Source organism: Vulpes vulpes, chromosome 3, assembly GCF_048418805.1.
Source record: "Vulpes vulpes isolate BD-2025 chromosome 3, VulVul3, whole genome shotgun sequence".
Classification (NCBI taxonomy): domain Eukaryota; kingdom Metazoa; phylum Chordata; class Mammalia; order Carnivora; family Canidae; genus Vulpes; species Vulpes vulpes.
In genome coordinates, this window is record NC_132782.1 from 60,391,935 (window position 1) to 60,404,380 (window position 12,446).

Genomic DNA, 12,446 nt, shown 5'->3' on the forward strand with positions numbered 1-12,446 from the left:
GTGGGCTTTGTGCTACAACTACAGAATTGAGTAGTTGCAAAAGGCACTTCAAGGCCCAGACGCCTGAAATATTATCCAGCACTTATGAAAAAGAAGGCCTTAAATTTCACTATTGGGATATTTCCTAATTTCAGTAATTGTCTTTTTTTTTTTTTTTTTTTTTTTTTTTAGTAATTGTCTTTTGATCAACATTTCAATCATGCCTAATTTTCTGCAGTTATAAATATTCATATAGATTAAATGATAGTTTTATCTTGAGTTATAAATATCTTGGATATCTATGTCTTTGCATCTTTGTGAATATTTATTGACATATAGAAGTTTAAAAAATTTTATAATAACATTGATATGAGTATATCGCTCTTTTTATTTATGATTTTTGCCTTTAGAATCATGCACAGAAAGGTAGGTAGTTCACTTTCATTAGGATATCCAACCCAGAGCTACTAGGGGCTGAGGATTTTGTTTGGTTTTCTGTTTGTTTTTTTTCAGACCATCTAACCCTCAGCTGCATTCTCCAATACTTGGATGGGTCTGTTTATCCTCTTTCCATTTACAACAGGAAAACCTGCTCAAAACCAACCCAGGCAGGGGGATAGCTGCCACCCACAGCCCAGCTGCCCTGTCTGGATGGTGTTTCAGCTGCTGGCTACTGTTGATCTTTCCAGGCTCTGGCTGAACTCCTTTATATCCCTGCTAACTCTGAATTCTTCCCTGCACACTGAAGCACCGGACTGGGGGCCTACCTGGCTCAGCTGTCCTACTGGGTTTCCCCATGACTTGGCCTGTGCCCCTGGCTAGCCAGGCACAGCTGAATTCTCAGGGTGCCATCCTCTAGGACTCCATAATTGCTCAATTTGCCTTTCAAATTGGTCTCATACCCTTACCTGCAGCTTTTTAACTCTTGGTTTGCCTTGTTCATTGTGTGGTCACTAACTTGGAAAGGCTAAGAGAACCATCACCAAATTAAATTCCTCTTCAAATAGTTCTCAGTGTGTGGAGTTTGTATACATGTGTATTTGTTACTCAGAGAAAAAAATCCATTGTGTAAGAAAAATCCAATTACCCCTCTGGAGTAATGCCTCACATGTACTTTCAAATGCCTGAATTAAATCAGAGCAAGCCTCAAATACCGTCCAAGAAAAGATCTGGGAACACCAGGGAGAGAGAGATGAGAAGGATGCATCTATATCAATAAAATTAACTCTTACAAGTATCTATTTTTCTTTAAGTAATCTCTACACCCAGTGTGGGGCTAAAACTCACGACCCCAAGACCCAGACTCACATGGTCTACTGACTGAGCCAGCCAGACACCCCTACAATTAGCTACTTTTTAATGAAAATAAACGGATTCAGAAGACCTAGAGGTTTGGACACCTGGGTGGCTCAGCAGTTGAGCGTGACCCTGGGATCCTGGGATCAAGTCCCACATCAGGCTTCCTGCAGGGAGCCTGCTTCTCCCTCTGCCAGCATCTCTGCCTCTCTCTCTGTGTCTCTTATGAATAAATAAATAAAATCCTAAAAAAAAAGAAAGAAAGAAAAAGACCGAGATGTTGATACTACAGTATAATGATTTATAGAACAAAGTGGAATTTTCCACAAATTAAAAAAAAAATACTCTTACTTGAAATTTATGAGAATTTACTGTCACAAGTTTTCTTGGTCTGCTAAGAGCCCATTTCCTCAGAAACTATACAGAATTACCTTAAAATGTAAATGCATGGAATAACTTTCTTTTTCTGTTTTGTTTTGAATAGCTATTTCTAAAATGCAGTATTTATTTTCTTGTAACTTCTCTTTTATCATTTACGACTCTCTTTCATTTAACCTTTCCAGAAGGAATTTCCATTTCTCTTTTGCAGAGAAGTTTGTTAGTCAACAAGCATAACTTCAAAACACCCTGGAATTTGTGCAGAAGCATAGAGCCATTGCATGTTTTCCTGAGAGAATTTAGCTGTTACTTCTATTGGATTTTTTTTAAAGATTTATTTATTTATTAGAGAGAGCACATGCGCACAAGTGGGAGGGAGAAGGAGAAAATCTCAACCAGACTCCCTGATGAGCGCAGATCTCAGGACGCTGAGACCATGACCTGAGCTGAAACCAAGAGTCAGATGCTCAAGTGACTGAGCCATCCAGGTGCCCCTATTTCTATTGATTTTAAAGATAAGGAATAGCAAATGACAATCCCTCACTATCTTCCAACCTAACTCCAGTCCTCCTTTTCTTGCCTTTTCCTACATCATGAAATTAAAGTCTGGGTTCTCCTCAGTCATGTCCTTAGATGTTATATTAATTTTCCATTGCTGTTGTAACAAAGTATCACAAAATTAACAGCTTAACACAGCACAAATTTTTTCTTATGCTTCTGAAGGTCATAAGTCCAAAGTCAGGTCTTATGGGGAACAAATCAAGGTGCCTGTAGGGCTGTGTTTGTTCTGGAGGCTCAAGTGGAGAATCCATTCCCTGTCCTTTCCAGTTTCTAGAGGCCTCATGCATTCCTCGGTTCATAGTCCCACACCACTGTGCTCAGTTTCTGTCAACACATTTCCTTTTCTAATTCTGACCCTCCTGCCTATTTTAGAAGGATTCTTGTGCCCGCCCAAGTAAACCAGGATAATCGACCAATCTCACCCTTTATCACATCTGCAAAGTCCATTTTGCCATGGAAGGTAATATATTCACAGACTTCAGGGATTAGGTTATGGACATCGTTGTGGGGACCATTATTCTGTCTACTACAGATGGAGTTCTAATCTTATCATCCACTTGATCTGCTTTATAATTTTGTTGAGATTAGCACACTAACAGAAAAACACCATTAATGTTTTCTGCCTTTAAAACTAAAGTATAGGGGCACCCAGGAGGCTCAGTTGGTTAACTGTCTAGCTCATGATTTCAGCTCAGGTCGAGATCTCATGGGTCATGTGTTGAGCTTGGCACTCAACATGGAGTCTGCTTGATATTCCCTCACTCTGCCCCTGCCTCTCTCTCTCTCTCTCTCTCTCTCTCTCTTTAAAATAAATAAATAAGTCTTAAAAAAATAAAATAGAACTAAAGTATAAAGACAACAGCTATGCCCATGAGAAGAGACAAAAGCAGAGATTAGGGTAAACATCTTCCATAATGATCTAGTTCTGTAATTATATAACCACACATCCTCTCTCTGCTAGTTCCCCATTTTCATACCTTGGCTCTGTCCATTCTCATATCTCCCATGCTTCACCTTTAACTAGGATCTCCTTTGGGCAGTAGGAACTCCTTATTCTAGGGTCAATAAGCTCCCCTACCTTCTTGAACAGTTTCTTAAATACAGTTCATGTCTCACTCTGATTAAGAGTTGGTTTTCTCTGGTGCCTGGGTGGCACAGTCAGTTGAGCATCTAACTCTTGGTTTCAGCTCAGGTCGTGATCTCAGGGTCATGAGATTGAGCCCATGTCAGGCTCCACACTCATCAGTGGAGTCTGCTTGAGCTCCTCTCTCCTTTTCCCTCTACCCCTCCCCACCAGGCGCATATGCCCACTCTCTCTCTAAAGTAAATAAGTAAGTCTTTTTTAAAAATTTACCAAGGAATAAAATTTTTTTTCATCTGTTCCCTGGTGTGTTAGTCCTAACAGTGTTCTGTCTCTGTAGATGTCCATGGGTCCTGACCTCTCTCATTTATTTATTTATTTATTTATTTATTTATTTATTTATTTAAAGATTTTCTTTATTTATTTATGAGAGACACAGAGAGAGGCAGAGACATAGGCAGAGGGAGAAGCAAGCCCCCCTGGAGGAGCTGGATGAGGGACTTGATCCTAGGATCCCAGGGATCACACCCTGAGCCAAAGGCAGACGCTCAACCACCCAGGGGTCCCTATTTATTTTTTAAGTTAATTTTTTTTTAGTCATCTCTACACCCATTGTGGGGCTTGAACTCACAACCTCGAGATCAAGAGTTGCATGCTCTTCCAACTGAGTCAGCCTAGTGCCTCTCACTTTTTTTTTTTTTAAATTTTTATTTATTTACGATAGTCACACAGAGAGAGAAGGAGAGGCAGAGACATAGGCAGAGGGAGAAGCAGGCTCCATGCACCGGGAGCCCGATGTGGGATTCGATCCCAGGTCTCCAGGATCACGCCCTGGGCCAAAGGCAGGCGCTAAACCGCTGCGCCACCCAGGGATCCCTGCCTCTCACTTTTTAAAAGTTTATTAATTTTTTTTTTTTTTTTTTTAGTAATTGACCTTTCTTCTTTAAAACTGCAATCCAAAGTTGGGGCTTTATCTGTGATCAACTATCCTGGTACTGAAAACCTCTTTCGTATGGTCTCAAACCTCTGGATGTTACCTGTGCCTAGATCTCTTCAGCTTCATTCACCCTGAAGCTGATCATTCCTTGGGACGCTGAACTTTATAGGTTCACATACTTCCTGACTACTGGGTTCTGCCATTGAGTGGACATTCCTCCAGTACCATTAAGTGGACCTTTATGCTGGGCACCTGTTCACTGAAGTGGACTGGTCCAGCTTCCGTTCAGTCTAGCTCACCAAACTGCAATGAACTTTTCTGTGACCAGCTATGAAATGAGATACAGTAACATCCCACCCCCTAGCTTTCTACCACTCTCTCACTCCTTTCAAACTAGATTTTCCATGTCCCTCCTTTGTTCTCTATCCCCTTGATATCTGCCTCACCCCATAGATGCTCTACTTCTCTCCTGTACCACTCCCTCAACGGCTCCAGGGCATTCCAACCATTTTAGATTCTTTCCTGTCTTGCCATATTCTCTTTGCCAATATTCCAAACCTGGTTAGTCACTGGGGTAATCACTAAGACCATTATAAAACTTCAGTTCGGGGGATCCCTGGGTGGCTCAGCGGTTTGGTGCCTGACTTTGGCCCAGGGCGCAATCCTGGAGTCCTGGGATTGAGTCCCGCGTTGGGCTCCCTGTGTGGAGCCTGTCTCTGTCTTTGCCTCTCTCTCTCTCTCTCTCTCTCTCTCTCTATGTCTATCATGAATAAATAAATAAATCTCAGAAAAATAAGAATAAAAAAATAAAACTTTCAGTTCTCCCTTCAGATACCTGGTAGGATCTCACCTCTCCATTCCTCTACTTTGACCAATGAAATGTACTGCAACCTGCAAACAGCTATTCCTAGCCTCTACTTTTCTTATCTTGTAGTACAGATCCCTGGTATCTTTGGCTATATTTCTCACTCACAAGCAAAAAGCTCTCAAACCTATGTATTCTGGTCTTAGCCTACTAGAGTTTTGCATTCATGTGTCCCAGTTGGAAATGTTCTTTAAACTTGACATGTCCTTGGGCAGCCCTGGTGGCTCAATGGTTTAGCGCCGCCTTTAGCCCGGGGTATGATCCTAGAGACCCAGGATAGAGTCCCATGCATGGAGCCTGCTTCTTCCTCTGCCTTTGTCCCTGCCTCTTTCTCTCTCTGTGTCTGTCATAAATAAATAAAATTTTTAAAAATAAATAAATAAATAAATAAACTTGACATGTCCAAAAGTGAAATTATTCTGCTCTTCCAAAATTCAAACTCTGAGTTATTCTGGGCTAAGCCCAGTGACTCTCCCTGGTCCCCTCAGATCTGGTTAGTTGCTACGTCCTGTCAGTATCACCTTGCAGTACCTCTCCAAACTGTACCCTCCTTATGACAAACATGGCTACAAGCTCTTTTATTACCTGGTTTTTAGATTCATGCAATCACTGCCTCAGTTTCCCTTAAGTGATCAGACTCCAGAAGGCCAGATGCAAAATGATGTAGAAAAATACATATTAAAGTAAGGTTGAGGTTGCTACTTCTTGTCCAGGTACATACAGCAGTTCAGGACTCTCAGCTGAATGCCTGCTAGAAACGTGCTATTCACAAGTTGGGTCTCAGCATTTCCTATCCCCAACAATATCCTTGACACACTTGGAAATAGTACATCTTATGCTCAGTGAACATTGCCACAAAGTTCTTTTGTAGTCCTCATGGCTCCACTGAAAATGTCAAACATGCTATTGTGAAAGGTTTCCAGAACTCACGCAATATCACTGTTTTCTTACAGCGTTCTCCCAGCCTTGTCCCAGACGCTTTGATCTTCTTGTTCCCCTGCCATCTTTTTGTATCAGGGACTAAAAATAGGCACCATCATATAAACCTCAAATATAAATACATAAACCTGGAAGAATCAGCCTCAACAGCAATAATCGACCCAGCCTCCTTCCCGTCTTCATTTTTAGCTCATTTTCTTCAGAAGATGCTTCCAGTTCCTTTCCTGAGGGGCAGCATGGATCACATTACCCCTCTCTAAAACTTTTAGTTGCTCATACTAACTACAAGATCCAACCCAAACTCATTTGCATAGTGTCTTAGACCATTTGGGCTGCTATCACCAAATACCATAAACTGCTATAAATGGCAGCGATTTATTTCTCGTAGTTCTGGAGGCTGGAGGTTTAAGATCAAGGTACCAGGGATCCCTGGGTGGCGCAGTGGTTTGGCGCCTGCCTTTGGCCCAGGGCGCGATCCTGGAGACCCGGGATCGAATCCCACGTCAGGCTCCCGGTGCATGGAGCCTGCTTCTCCCTCTGCCTGTGTCTCTGCCTCTCTCTCTCTCTCTCTCTCTGTGCGACTATCATAAATAAAAAAAAAAAAAAAAAAAAAAAGATCAAGGTACCAACAGGGTTGGCTTCTTCTGAAGCCTCTCTCATTAGTTTGTAGATGGTCATCTTCCACCTCTGTCCTCACATGGTCTTTCCTCTGTGTGCATGTGTCTCTATGTCCAAATTTCCTCTTCTTGTAAGCATGAATCATATTGGATTAGGACCCGCCTTAAAGACTTCATTTTAACTTAATTACCTCTTTGATGAACATGCACCAATACACTGGTTTTTTGTTTTAATATTTTATTTATCTATTTGAGAGAGAGAGAGAGAGAGAGAGAGAGAGAGAGAGAGCACGAGCAGAGGGGAGGGGCAGAGGCAGAACCAGACTCCCCACTAAGCAGGGAGCCTGAGCTGAAGGCAGATGCTTAACCGACTGAGCCACCCAGGTGCCCCTTCAATATGCTGGGTTTTATTTTTTATTTTATTTTAAAAGTATTTTATTTATTTATTAGAGACACACTGAGAGAGAGGGAGACAGAGGGAGAAGCAGGCTCCCTGCAGGGAGCCCAATGTGGGACTCGATCCTGGACCAGGGATCACGGCCTGAGCTGAAGGCAGATGCTCAACCACTTAGCCACCCAGGTGTCTCAATACACTGGTTTTTAAAAGGTAGATTTGACTTAAACAGGTAGAGATAGGGGATGCTGTAAGGATGCCTTATTGTGAGCAAAGCTCAGGGGCAAGGAAACTTCAGGGAAGGCCGAGTGGCCAGTTTGACTGGCTAGAGAACCAGGTGTGGCAAATGAGGATGGATAGGCTGTACTATGGATTAAACTGGGCCCCCCCCCCCATTTCTACGTTAAAGTCCTAATCCTTGGTACTTCAGAACGTAACTATATTTGGAAATAAACTCTTTAAAGAGGTAATTAGCAGACAGCCCCTCCTCTGCTATCCTACCTGCCACTCCCTTGAAGTGTATTCAGTAAACTTCTATGACCAATGAAAATAAGTAACTAAATAAAAAAAGAGGCAATCAAGTTAAAATGAGGTTTTTAAAGGTGGGCCCCAATCCTAATCCTAGCTATCTTTCATGAAGTCTTTGCAAACCCTGAATTAGTAAATACTGAACAATTGCTACTAAGGAAAATACAGGGTTACGTTCCTGTGAACCTCTGGTCGCAACATTTTCATCAATTGATGAATATGTATTCTTCTTTTATGTGTGATTCTGTTTAAAGGTGTTTTATTTAATATATATCATTGATAAACATTGTAGCACATGTATTTGTTTCTGTCAGGCACATCATAGCCTTCTCGTGCTTAGGAAAATTAGACCACACCTCAGCCCTATGCTTGAGGGCCATTTTTAATGACAAAATCACCAAGAAAAATCACAAAAATGTGAAAACATGGCCCAAAACAGACTTAAAGATTACTTGTTTTCAATATCGGTTGAAGCAAGACAGCAAAGTATTACCGTATTTAAACTCAGTGGGGAACATGCCTGTCAGGTGACTCAAATTTTTCATTGCACTGACATGTTCACAAATGACTGCAGAAGTGCCCTTTTGTACTTTGATTTGGGGATTGCAAACAAATTCTAGCAAGTAGATGAATTCATAAATATGGGAATCTGTAAATAACGAGGATCACCTGTGCTATTAATTTCATTTTATTGATAAAGAAACTAAGACTCAAAGCGGTTAAAAATCTTACACAAATTTACAGTTTGTGAAATTGGCACAGCCAAGATTCAAACTCCATTTTTTAGAGGAGGGAAATGTTTTTCACCTATACTGAGTCAGGATAGGATAAAGAGAGTCGGAGAAATCAGTCAAGCACCTTAACACGGAGGCTGCAAATAGCTAACAAGCTTTATAAAAACTTGCCAATTACAGGAAGCACGTTTCCTGGGAATGGCAAAAAATATCATGATGAGCAGTTTCACACTTTAAACAAAGAGGATAATTGTTAGAAGTACAGCACTGATATATCGATCTGATGGCCCTAGAGCCCACCTGACCAAAATCCATAGCCTCTGTTTCTTCAGAGTTTATGTTGTCGTCTTCTCAATATAATTCTGTTTAAAAAAATAAAAGAACATTCAGACCCAGGCATATGGGGTATACAAAAGTGTAACTGGAGCCATACTATAATAGTGCAGTTCAAGGAATTAGTTGTCAAGCCTATAAAGGAGGTTTCATGCACCGAGCATAGTATAACTATATCACAGTAAGCCATTTTTAAAAAATTTTATTTATTCATTCATGAGAGATACACACACAATGAGAAAGAGAGAGGCAGAGACACAGGCAGAGGGAGAAGCAGGCTCCATGGAGGGAGCCTGACGTGGGACTCCATCTCGGGACTCCAGGATCATACCCTGGGCTGAAGGCAAGTGCTAAACTGCTGAGCCACTCAGGGATCCCCACAGTAAGCCATTTTTTAAAAAGCATTTATTCATCAAAAAAAAAAATCTATTGAGCTGCTACCATGTACTGAGTTAGGTTAGGTACTCAACATCAGTAGTTGATATGAAATTGCTTCTGCCTTGACCATATTCACAGCATAGTACCTGAGACTTGTATAGAATAATAGTGTGTGCCCATGTGTGTGAACTCCTTGGCAGTTCCCATCCACTCCTCTCTCCCACCCATACCTAATGCATCCGTGGTTGTGCACAGCTGTTCAGAGCCTCCCAGGAGAACTCAAACCATTTCCCTTAGGGCTGAGATAGATACAACAAATGGGCTGATCCGGGAATGTCAGAAGTCAAATTACAAAGCAATTTCAAGATATCGGAGAGGCAAAAAGGAGTCAGGAATGATGAGTGAGGGCAATAAGAGATTCTGGGAGTCTCAGGGAAATGGTGGCTTGGGCCAATTTAGGAGGACTCTTTCTCGAACTTGTCTTCACTGAGCCACCACATATTCCTCATTTTCTTCCTTTGTCACTGACCTCCCCCTTGAGAAACCCACCTCCCCTTTCCAGCCTCTATATGAGAGTCAGTCCTCAAGTCTCTTTTCTATCTCTTCTTCCTTCCTTTTTTTAAGATTTATTTATTTATTTATTTATTTGTGATAGACAAAGAGAGAGAGAGAGAGGCAGAGACACAGGAGGAGGGATAAGCAGGCTCCATGCCAGGAGCCTGACATGGGACTCGATCCCGGGACTCCAGGATCGTGCCCTGGACCAAAGGCAGGTGCTAAACCGCTAAGCCACCCAGGGATCCCCTCTTCTTCCTTCCTAAGGGATCTCATCCAATCTCTGGTTTCAAATTCAGTCAAGGTACCAACAGGAAACAGACGGCACACTCCAACTAAGGTAATGGAAGCAGGGTCCACTAAATGATATCCTTAGCGTTTATAAAAGTATAAGGATATCAGTACTCTGAAGCCAGTGAGAGGAGGAGCTGTCTCCAACCATGGCCCTGCAGGGGTGAAGGGAGGAAAGTTACTGCATCTGGAGAGAGAGAGCTGTGTGGTGACCGGCTTGACAGGGGCCATGAATTTTCCCAGAGAGACTCAGGCAATGGAGGGGAAAGTGCCGGGAGGGAGCTGGGGGAATAATCTATGACGTCTTACTCTCCTCCATTCTGATCTGAACCCAGCCAGAAACCAGAAGGTTGAAGTCCGTCCATCCACTTAATTGATACTGGTTACTCTGTACGGAGGCAGAGAAAAGGGTGGAGAGGTAAGGAGAGAGAATTTGGAAGGCCTACAAAGATATCCAGCACACTGTTATACAGTTAAGACCCCCAGGCTTGTATAGCTTCAACCCTAAGCTTTCCAGTTGAATCGCAATGGCCTACTTGAACATTCTCCACCCAAATTTTCACTTGATTTTCCCCTGCCACAGCCTGGTCCCCTCCTAACCCATTCCTTTCCCATTTCCCTCCAGTTTTACCACCGTTCACTTGGTCGCTTAGGCCCAAACCTAGCTTTTATCCCTACATCATTTATTTCTCTTCCATCCAAACCATGAGCAAGTTATGTCAGTTCCAGTTTTAAGGAGTGTCCAGAATCTGCATACTTCTCATCACCTCCACTACTTCCGTCCCAGTCCATACCCACATCATCTCGTTTGTGCGACTGCAATAGACTACTAACTGGTTTCCTCACCTCCATTCTTACTACCACTAGGGTCTATTCTACTTTTGGCCCCACTAGGTCTCCTGCACCCTGTCTACATTTTCCTTCCAGAAACTATCTCCACTTAAATGCCTGTTACATGTTTATTCCTTTGTCTGTTTCTTATTTTCTCCATTAAAGTGTAGGCTTCATGAAGGCAGGGATCTTCTTGTCTGCTGAGTCATCCCTTCAGTTGAATAAAACGAAATATTTCTTTTTTTTTAATTTTTTTTTTATTTATTTATGATAGTCACAGAACGAGAGAGAGAGGCAGAGACACAGGCGGAGGAAGAAGCAGGCTCCATGCACCGGGGAGCCCGATGTGGGATTCGATCCTGGGTCTCCAGGATCGCGCCCTGGGCCAAAGGCAGGCGCCAAACTGCTGCGCCACCCAGGGATCCCAAAACGAAATATTTCTTGAATGAAAAAATGGATAATGCTTCTGTGAAAGATGCTGCTAAGAGAATGAGAAGACATGTTGCAGATTGGGAGAAAATGTTTGCAAAAGACACTCATTAAAAAAAAAAAAACTATTATCCAAACTATACATAGAACCTTTAAATTTCAACAATAAGAGAAACAACTTGATTTTTAAAATGGGCAAAAGTCCTGAACAATTGTATCACCAAAGAAGACATACAGATATTTTCCCCATTCTCCATAATGGCACAGGATCAGGAGGAAAAAAAAGAGAACCCTATATGGGAAATTTACATCCACAAACTGCCAAAATGCCTGTGTTGAGAAAGCAGAGACAAATTGACTCTGGCTGCCAAGGTGGTGGAGCAGCTTACAGGTCAGGCTCCTGTGCCCTCCAAAGCTAGATATGCCATCAGATCCCTTGGCATCAGAAGAAATGAAAAGGCTGCACAGTGGCCAACAGAGAAGAAATTCTAGAGAGAGTTCTAAAGGCATGAGTGTATGAGTAAAATAACTTCTCAGATGCTGGAAACTTTGGTTTTGAGATCCAAGAATACATTCATCTGAGAATCAAGTATGACCCCAGTTTTGGTATCCACAGCCTGGACCTCTACATGGTGCTGAGTAGGCCAAGTTTCAGCACTGCAGACCACAAACACAGGACAATCAGCATTGGGATCACACAGAATTAGCAAAGAGGAGGCTCTGTGCTGATTCTAGTAGAAGTATGATGGGATCATCCTTCCTGGAAAATGAATGCCTATTACTATCCAAAAGGCCCATAACATTTTTCCAAAAAGAAGAAAAAGAGGAAGAAAGAAGAAGAAGAAGAAGAAAAAGAAGAAGAAGAAGAAGAAAAGAAGGAATACAGATGGCAGATAAGCACATGAAAAGATGCTGAACATTATATGTCATTAGGGAATTGCAAAATAAAACAAAATGTCATGGGGCGCCTCAGTTCGTTCAATGTCTAACTCTTGGTTTCAGCTCAGGTCATGATCTCAGGATGATGAGATCAAGCCCTGTGTCAGGCTCTGCATTCAGCAGTGTCTGTTTGAGATTGTCTCTCCCTCTGGCCCTCTCCACCCACTCTATCTCTCTAAATAAACAACAACAAAAACCACGAGATATCACTACATAGCCATCAGAACAGCCAAACTCCAAAACACTGCCAACACCAAACGTTGACAGGGATGTGTTAAGCAATAGGACCTCTCATTGTTGCTGGTTAGAATGCAAACCGGCACAGCCACTTTGAGAGACAATTTAGTTGTTTCTAATAAAACTGAATAAACTCTTACCATA

General features: G+C 42.1%; 1 pseudogene; it reads left to right on the forward strand.

Annotated features, from left to right (window-relative positions):
• Positions 1 to 11,384: 11,384 nt before the first annotated feature.
• Positions 11,385 to 11,897, forward strand: LOC112926179 (large ribosomal subunit protein uL5-like; annotated as a pseudogene).
• The last annotated feature ends 549 nt before the right edge of the window (positions 11,898 to 12,446 follow it).